Raw genomic sequence first — 10155 nt, forward strand, 5'->3', positions numbered from 1 at the left:
GTACACGGCGACTGTCAAGTAGCAGCAATAGGAGCCCCAACTCTAATCGGCCCATTAACTTTGACCTTTTTTTAGGCCTCTAAATAGAACTCGAGGGCTTTGAATCCCTCTTGCTCCTACATCTCTCTCGGTTATAAAGCTCCGCGCACTTTATTTCCTCGGCGATCTTCACCTTATCAACCAGTGCAGCAAAGTCTTGCTCCCTCTGCGGATCTATCAGAAACCTCAAATTATCCCTGAGGCCATCCTCGAAGTAAACACATCACTCATACTCAGTCGCCACCATACCTCGCGCATAGCGACTCAGTCTAAAAAATTTGGCCTCATTCTCAGCCATTGATCTATCTCCCTAATTTAGATTTAGGAACTCTCTCCTACATGCATCCACATAACTGGCCCCCACATATTTCCCCTAGAAGACGGTCTTAAAGAACTCCCAAGTCAGTCGATCGGGTTGAGAGCCCTCATTAACAGTGAGCCACCTCTGATATGCCTCATCACGTAGCAGCAATACAACGCCCTTTAATTTTTGCTCGGGAGTGTAGTCTCGATCATACATAATCCTCTCTGTGGCCTCTATCTAGTACTCAACCACATTAGGGGCAACTTTAGTAATACCCCTAAAAAGCTCAGCTCCGTTAGACCTGAGTCGTTCCGTAACCGACCCATGACCTTCAGCTCCTGTATTGGGCCAGTGACCTTCTCTAAAATCCTCAACATGGCCTGGGACAGTATGTCGTCCCCAGCCGTTCGATCATGAGATCCAATCTTATTCACAGGTGAAGTTGGTGTCTCACTAGTATCCAAATTAGGTAGATTGCCAGATGACGAATACCCAGCTCGAGCACCTCTACGACCTCTACCATGGCCTCTTATACCCCGTCCGCGGGTACCTCTGGTGTTCATTGTCTAATTGCATTTTATCTGTGTTAAATTTTTATGCATTAGTTTACAGTTCTAGTGTTTATTAATAGATATTTTATGAAAACAGTATCAGAAGTGTGAAGTTTTTTTCGTACATCGTAGTGTTAATCAATGTCTATCAGTTTTACGATAGTCTTAGTATATACTATTTTAAGTGTTTTCAGTACAGTCTATCTATAGTAGTCTTAGTATATACTACCTATAGCAGTGTCAGGATATACTATCAAAAATAGTTTCAGTTTCAGTTTAATTAATTCACAGTTTCAGAAAACTTATTGGATCGGCACCGGAGACTCAGTGTACCACACTTTCAGTAAAATCCTTTAGAAATAAGTTCTCAGAAATCACGTCTTAAAAACCCATATCCACAGCTGAGTTTTGAAACTTGGCTCTGATACTAATAAATGTAATACCCCAAACCCGGCCTGGTCGTTACTGTCAAATCTGACAGTGTCACATGTTAATGTGTTTGAAAACCGTAACTTGGTTTGAACACTGTAACTTTACTTCAAACATTTTCCATTTAGAATCTTTTCATTATCACTTATTAATCCTATTATCGTGTTAATTAATCATTCGAAAGCTTTCAAAACATTTATTCTATGCAGAAGCTTTTAAACCAGTTTTCAAAACGTTTGGTTCTTTTGAAAACTCAAGTTTTCCTAAAACTAGTAGTTATAACATATAACTAATAAAAATCCCAAATTTAAGAAAAATCCATAGAGGCCATATTTACAATAAAATTCCTAAACAAAATTTGAAGTCATAATTAAGTAAAAATGAGTCAAACAAGGTTGTGTGGCCACCATTGAGTACTCCGCCATATTGATCCGCCCACGCCTAGGGATTTCCTGTATAGATAAATTAGAGGGGTGAGTTTATGAAAACTCAGCGTGTAATCCCCATATAAAACAAGTAAACAAAATGCAGTCACAGTCTAGGCTTAAGCCCATTTCAGTATTAGCAATTAGTACAGTAACAGATATAGAATCACAAAATTCCTACCAAGCCAGCCTCTACACACCATCTTCATCCAACCCTACACTCTATGTGGGGATATAATCAACCCACCCATCCCTACACTCCAAAAAGTACCGAATACGACAATAAACAGTGGTTTGTAGCTGAGCTACCAGTAAATTAGGCCCGAGACCTTTCAGTACACTTCCTCCGAATAATACCAACCCCCAACCTAATGCAATGTAACATATAATAATGACATGCTATATCATGGTAACAGTGCATACAATACCAGTTCATTAAATATCACCATGCTCGCTAACATGTATATATATCATGTATATATCAGTCATACAGTCATTTCGGTCAATTAAGGGTCTAGGTAAGCTTACCGACCCTATAGTAGGTTCAAAGTCGTCTCGGGCGACCCGTGCAACCTGAGCAACAAAATAGTGGAGATGGGCTCACATGCCTATGTTGTCGCCCCTTGTGGACCCACACGTCCGTGTCGCCCACACAGCCCAAAATGGCCTTGGCCTTGTGGATCACACGGCTTGTCACAAAAATCCCACACTCTTGTGTGGTTCACCCGTGTGGCCCACACGGCACAATTCAATCCACTCGTGTATCGAACACGATCTGTCTCATCGATCACATACCCGTGTTCCATTACACGGCCTACCACACAGGCGGCCACACGCCCGTGTGGTGTCGACAACCTCATTTTTTAGCTTTTTACTGATTACCATTTTCAGTGTTGTAGTTACACACTTGTTTGGATTTTTATGCCTAAAACTCCCGAGCACTCCCGAAACCTAAAATTGAAAACTTGCACTTGATTAAACAATTAACTATCAAATACATCCAAATCCCAAAACAAGGTATTCACTTTTGAGCGGTAAGCCATTACCTTAAATCAAGTAGCAGGAATAGCCTGCCTTCAAAATGTTGACGAGCGATAAAAAACCCTTCGATAAACCCCTAATCACCAAAGGAATCCATATCAACACTTGTCCACATCCCAGTTTAAAGTTTGCTCAAGACTAAATTACCGAGAGGGTGAAGAAAATAATGTGCAGGAAGAAAGTAGAAATGAAATGAATAGAAAAGGGGAAGAAGCCCAGCAAAGGTTCGACTAGGGAAAGAAAAGGAAAAACGTCAAGAGTCTTTCAGTAAAAAGAGGAGAAACCAAAAGTTGAGAGGAAAACCAATTCCACCTTATTTCACTTATCGAACAGACAAAAACAAATGTTGCCACAAACGAACAATTGAAGCCAGGAAAACAAAAAGAAACACCAAGGGTGGGGGAGGAGAAGCAGAATTTGGCAGCAATAGGGAGGAATTGAGGAAAGAAAATGGTAAAGATGGGGAAACAAATCGTCTGGAAGATGGAGAGAAATCTGACTCCTTTTTTTCAAAAAGAAAAGAAAATGATAATATTTTGGATATTTTCCCCCATAATTCCCTAATTTCCTCCCACTTATCCCTAAATTCGCTCCCACACTTCCCCACACCCCCCAAACACTCCATAACCGTCCACTATTACCCCACACACCTCAAACACTCAGTATTTTACCACAGCTCAAACTCCTACATGCCACAAGCAGCAAAAAAAATACCCAAGTATAGCTCGAACCCAAGACCTCTAGCATTTTTAACACACCACTCATCCACCAGACTAGTAGGCCCATTCTAACATGTTTTTACAAACTTTTAACTATAAGCCTACTGAATAAAAGTAGGCTTTATTCAATTAAAACAAAATTTTAGTTCAAGACAAGGCTTGAACCTAAGACTTCTCAAACACCCCCAACACACATAACCATTGAAGCAGATATAGGTTTTTATCAAAAACACACAAAAATAAATATAAGAGACTTTTAGGGCATTACAGTAATAACTTGCGGTCTTCAGTAGTCGCCGCGTGCGAGCAGGGTTGGCATGAATAGCAGGGCATGAACAAGGTAGGCTGGAGTTGTTGGGCGATGAGTGAAATGATGGCTGTTAGTGATGCTGTCGATAGTTGCTGATGATGGTAGGATGCATGGAGAGGTTGGTTTGATAGATGGTGAGTGGTGTAAATGAGGGATGAAGGTAGTATTTAAAGTGATAGAAGGGAGGAGTTTAACTTAAATTCTTAAAAAAAAATAATACTAAATTATTATAAGTCTTAATGTCATATAAAGTAAATAACAATTAATAAATAATATAATGTATATTAATTTATTATTTTCTATTATTTCATTTATTGAAATAAAACTCTTAAATAAAAAATTAAAGCAATTCAAATCACGTGTAAAGTTGATAAGAATTAATATATATTATATAAAATATAATTATTTTATTAAAAATTAAATTAAAAACTTTTATTTTAGCTTCTTTTAAAGATATTTAGAAAAAGAGACATCTAATTTCAATATTTACAAAAGAACAACCAAATTTTGCAAATAATTCAATTAAGTACCTAAACTTAAAGAAAATTTGAAAATTGACTTGCAATTAAAACTTGGATAAAAATTTAGCCTTTTATTTGAGAAATAAAAATTTATTTTGCCATTTAGGAAATAGTTTCTTGAAAGATTATGTTAAAATTAATTCCTAGGAAAGATTAGAGGGTCATAAATGGTCTTGCTTAAGTTCCAATCTCCTAGATAGAATTTATTTTAATATACTAATCTAGAAAATATACCTTAAGTCATTTATTTAAAAGAGAAAGAGAAAAATTAAGTATCCTATAAAATGAATGAGACTTTATCTCGCTCAATTTTATCTCCTCAATAATGTTTCAAGTGTTAAGCATTAACTTGGAAGTTACCTCCCTCATCGTGAAGTTCAACAACCCCGTATGAGAAGACTTGATGAATAGTGAATAGATAGGACCAATGTGATTTGAACTTACCTGAAAGGAACCTTAATCTGGAATTAAACAACAAATCTTGTTGACCTACTTTAATTTCTTGGATTTGGATGTGCTTATCATGCCATCTCTTTAATCTCTCAATGAATAGCTTGGAATTTTCATATGCGAAAGTTCAGAATTCTTCTAACTCATTAACTTGAAGCATCTGTTTCTTTTTTATAAGCTTGGGATCTAAGTTTAGCTGTTGTAGAGCCTAGTAAGCTTTATGTTCTAACCTTAAGGACAAATGACAGGCTTTCCCAAAGACCAACCGATAGGGAGACATCCTTAAAGATATCTTGTATGCTATCCTGTAGGCTCATAAAGCGTCATCTAGTCTTTTGGACCAGTCTCGTCGGTTTGGAAAAACTACCATCTCAAGTATACCTTTTATCTCTTTATTTGCTAGTTCAGCTTATCCATTCATCTACGGATGGTAAGCTATGGCAACCTAGTGCATCACTCCATGTTTATTGAGTAACAATTTCAACCATTTGTTCACAAAATGGGACTTCTTATCATTGATGAAAGCCCTAGGAGTTGCAAACCTTGTGAAGACATGTTTTTGCAAAAACTTCATCACAACCTTGGCATTGTTCATTAGATATGCCTTGGCCTCAACCCACATAGGTTTGTAGTCTACTACTACCAATATATATTTGTGACCAAAAGAAGGTGGGAATGGCCCAAGAAAGTCAATACCCCAAACATCGAATAATTCTACCTCAATGATGTTTGTTCAAGGCATCTTATTTCTATTGGTGATGTTTCCAACCCTCTAGCATCGATCACAACTCTTTATACATTCATATGCATCTTTGAATAATGTTGGCCAAAATGATTTGACTTGCAATTCTTTGGCTGAAGTACGTGTATCTCCGAAGTGCCCCCTACTTGGAGCTATGTGACAATGATATAAAATCTACTGTATCGCATTTTCTTCCATGCATTTCCTGGTCATTTGATCTGCACATTTTTTAACAAGTATGGCTCTTCCCAAAAATAGTACTTCACATCATAAAGAATCTTTTTCTTTTGTTGATAAGTAATATCAATCGGCATCAAACTATAAGCTAAATAGTTAGCAAAATCAGCAAACCAAGGGGTATTATAGACATGATTTACCTTAAGTATGCACTCATCTGGAAATGTCTCCTGAATGGTTATAAGTGGAGAATTTCCTTCTTGCGGCTCCAATCTGGATAAATGATCTACTATTTAATTTCTACCCCTTTTCGATCTTGAATTTCTAGATCAAACTCTTGGAGTAGAAGTACCCATCGAATCAATCTCAGCTTGGTATCTTCCTAGGCAAGTAAATATTTAATTACCAAATGATCCATATAGACAGTCACTTTGGTACCTATAAGATAAGATCAAAACTTGTCAAAAGAAAATACAATAGCAAGTAACACTTTCTCTATTACCATATAATTCAATTAAGCTTCTGTCAGAGGTCGACTTGAATAGTAGATGGGATGAAAAAATTTGTTCCTTCGCTGGCCCATCACAGGTCCTATCGCAAAGTCACCTGTGTCACACATCAACTCAAATGGAGAATCCTAATCCGGTGTGACGATAATAGGTGCTGAGAGTAACCGATTCTTTAGATTATTAAAAGCTTTCAAACATTTTTCGTCAAAATTGAATATAGTGTCCTTCTCTAATAATTTGTATAAGGGTTTAGCGATTTTGTAGAAGTCCTTGATAAATCTTTGATAGAATCCGGTATGTCCCAAAAAGCTCCTAACACCTTGACAGATGTTGGAGGTGGGAGTTCCTCAATAACATCTACCTTTGGTTTATCTACCTTGATTCTATGTCTCGTTTTTCGGTTCCCTAGAATAATATATTACGTACCATGAAATGACACTTTTTTCCAATTGAGTACGAGGTTTGTTTCTTCACACCGCCTTAGTACCTTGGATAGATTGGCTAACCAATAATCATAAGTGTCTCCAAACACTAAAAAATCATCCATAAAAACTTCCAAATACTTTTCAACCATGTCAGTAAAAATAGCTATCAAACATCTTTGAAATGTAGTAAGAACATTACATAAACCAAATGGCATGCATTTAAGTGCAAATGTACCGTACGGGCTTGTGTATATTATTTTGTATTGATGCTCTAGTGCTACTGTAATCTAATTGTATCCTGAGTAACCATCAAGAAAAGAGTAAGAGTCTCACCCCGTAAGTTTATCCAGTATCTGGTCCAAGAACGGCAAATGAAAATGATCTTTCCTAGTCGCATTGTTCAACTTTTGGTAATCTATACAAATTCTCCATCCTGTAACTTTTCTAGTGGATATTAATTTTTTGTTCTTAACGACCGTAATACCTTATTTCTTTGGCATGCACTAGACTAGACTTACCCATGAACTGCCTAAGATGGAATAAATTATACCTGCATCTATCTATTTTATGATCTCTTTGTTTACCATATCCTTCGTAATGGGGTTTATTATTCATTTTCCATCAATCGTCCCTTTCTCGTCATCATCTATGATAATTTTATGCATGCGAATGGATGGGCTAATATCACAAATATTGACTATGGTCCAGCCGATAGCCTTCTTGAATTGTTTCAACACTAAAATGAGTTTCTCTTTCTACTCTTCAGTAAACTTTACTGAAATAATCATAGGTAAAGTAGAAGCATTACCTAAATAAACATTTTAAGTGTGAGGGAAGTACCTTAAGTTTTGATGTAGGTGGCTCCTCGATTGGCACTTTTGGTTGAACATAATCCCTTTTTTCTAATTCCAAAGATTCAAAACGGGATTGTGGACTAATTCTCTTCTCTTTAGCTTCTAGCAAAGATAGGTTTCCCTCCCCCTCTACATCACTTGGAGGGTTTGACATCAAAACTTGTTTCAATGAGTCCTCAACAGAGCTGAGTCCTATTCTTTCGCTAAATCCTTTAACTCAGATACTATAGAATATTTATCAACCATGTCAGGGAATCACATAGACTTAAAAACATTAAAAGTTACTTGATCGTCCTGAACACGCATAGTAAGCTCGCCCTTCTGCACATCAATAAGGGTCCTTCTAGTTTCTAAGAAAGACCTTCCTAAGATGATTGACAGCTCTTTATCTACTTCAAAGTCTAAAATATTAAAGTCAGCAGGAAAAATAAATTTGCCTACACGTACTAAAACATCCTCAATTTTTCCTTTTGGATGTAACAGCCCGATTTAGACCCTAGTTGGAATGGTGGTTTCGGGACCACGAATCCGAGTCAAAAAAATTTAAAAATTATTTTCTGTATTTATTATGTGTGAATTTGTGTGTGTGAAATTTTTGTGATTTATTTTTGTCGTTCAGGTGCCCGATTTAATAAAATGAAAACTTGATAGCTTAATGTGTGAGGGCCGAATTGTTAATGTCTTTTTAATATGAAGTCTTTATGTTGAAATTGAGCTACTATTAATATAGGTGGATAGCAAAGGACATATATATGTGATAATATAATATTTTTAACTAAGGTTAATATGGTAAATTAATAAAATAAATTAATATAATATAAACATATCATAAAATAAGCCATGTTCATTTTATTTTCTCTTGACCGAAAACAAAATAAGAAAGGAAAAGAAAAGAAGCTCGGGTTCGGGCATTTCTCAACTTGATTCAAGGTAAGTTCTAGCTCGGTTTTTGATAATTTTTACGTTTTTGAGATTGTTGCTAAGTTATCTTTAAGACCCATGCTTGAATTTTTTTATTTTGATGAATATTCTGAGTTATGCAAATGTGGAGGGCTTGTGATTTTTTTTTGTTTGATAATGAAATATGAAAGATATGTTTTGGGTTAGTATGTTTTGTATTGGAGTTTTTGACGATTTTGAGTAATTAGGACTAAATTGCAAAAATAATAATTTGAGGGACTAAAATGTGAAAGAAATGAAAAATATGGACTTGTATGAATATGGGTAAAATTCAGCCTAACATGGGTATGGTGAAATTTTGTATATTTTGTGTTTTGTGCAATAGGGACTAAATTGTAAAAAGTTTAAATAGTAGGGGTAAAATGGTAATTTACCCATTTGTGTTTTTGGACTAAATTGACTGAAAATATGTTTGAATGAGCTTAATTTGAATATGTTTAGATCAAGAAACAAAGAAATCAGATTTGGATTGGGGGAAAACAAAAGTTGTCGACTAGCTATCCTGTTTCGTATTACATCGTCCGAGGTAAGTTTATAAGCAAATAGACGTACTTAATTTTAATTAAACGTAACTAATATATTGTAACATCCCGAAATAGGCCCTAGTCAGAATAGTGATTTTGGGACCACAAATCTGACGTTGAAATATTTGTTTTATGATTATTATGAGGTTTAGAATATGAAAATATGCATGTGTTAAAGTTTCATGAAGAACTTCTATTAGTAAAGTGTCCAATTGGAAAATTAAGACCAAATTGAATAAATTGCAAAACTTCGATTCTAGAAGCAATTTGCATGAAATTACTTTAGATTATTAATTATAAGGTCTTAAAGAGAAATTTGCCCCATTTCTATGTTTTTGGACAAAAATGGGCGTGCATGGAAAATTTTGCAAGTTTAGTAAGGAGGGGCATTTTGGTCATTTGGTAATAAAATCAATAAAAAGGGAAAATGAAGGAAAAAATCAGCCATCCTCTCCCTTGTACCACCCAAAATTCTCAAGCCCTCCATAGCTAGGGTTTTCAACATTTTCAAGCTCAATAGTAAGTGATTCCTTGTAACATGTTCTCTCCATTTCTACATATATTTTAAGCTAGGGTTCATGTATGCAAAGTGACCCATGTGTGACATGTTTGTTCTTTGATGTTTTATGGGAGGATATGAAAGTTAGATGTGTGTTAAACATCTTTTCCTAAGTGATTTTCATGAAAAGCCCCTAAAGTGATGTGATAGAAATGTGAAGTAGAGGAAAATATGGGCTAGTATCAGTTTATAATGCATTGGCTAGGCTTGGGTAACTAAGGAATTTCATGTATATCATTTTACGAGCCTAGGGATTAAATCGTAAATAATGTGAAAGGTTAGGGGAAAACGGTCATTTTGTCTCGGGTAAAATTTAGGTTCCAAAAGAATAATGTGAGATATTGATAATTCATTTTTATTATTATAGACCCAGAGGAACAAATTCCGAAGGTCGATCGAGAAAAACAAAAGGTTTTGGAATAACCGAAACTCTAAAACCGACACAAATACCAGATAAGTTCGAATAACTTAAGGTAAACCCATAATATAGCTAAATGCATGTTTTATGAATGTGTGATAGTTGTATATAATGATGGTATGAAATTCCATGAAATGTGTTAATAATAATAGTGACAAGATGATAAATGTCCCAGTTGAAGTTAAAAGGGAAATTCGA

Source organism: Gossypium arboreum, chromosome 11, assembly GCF_025698485.1.
Source record: "Gossypium arboreum isolate Shixiya-1 chromosome 11, ASM2569848v2, whole genome shotgun sequence".
In the NCBI taxonomy this organism is placed as follows: Eukaryota; Viridiplantae; Streptophyta; class Magnoliopsida; order Malvales; family Malvaceae; genus Gossypium; species Gossypium arboreum.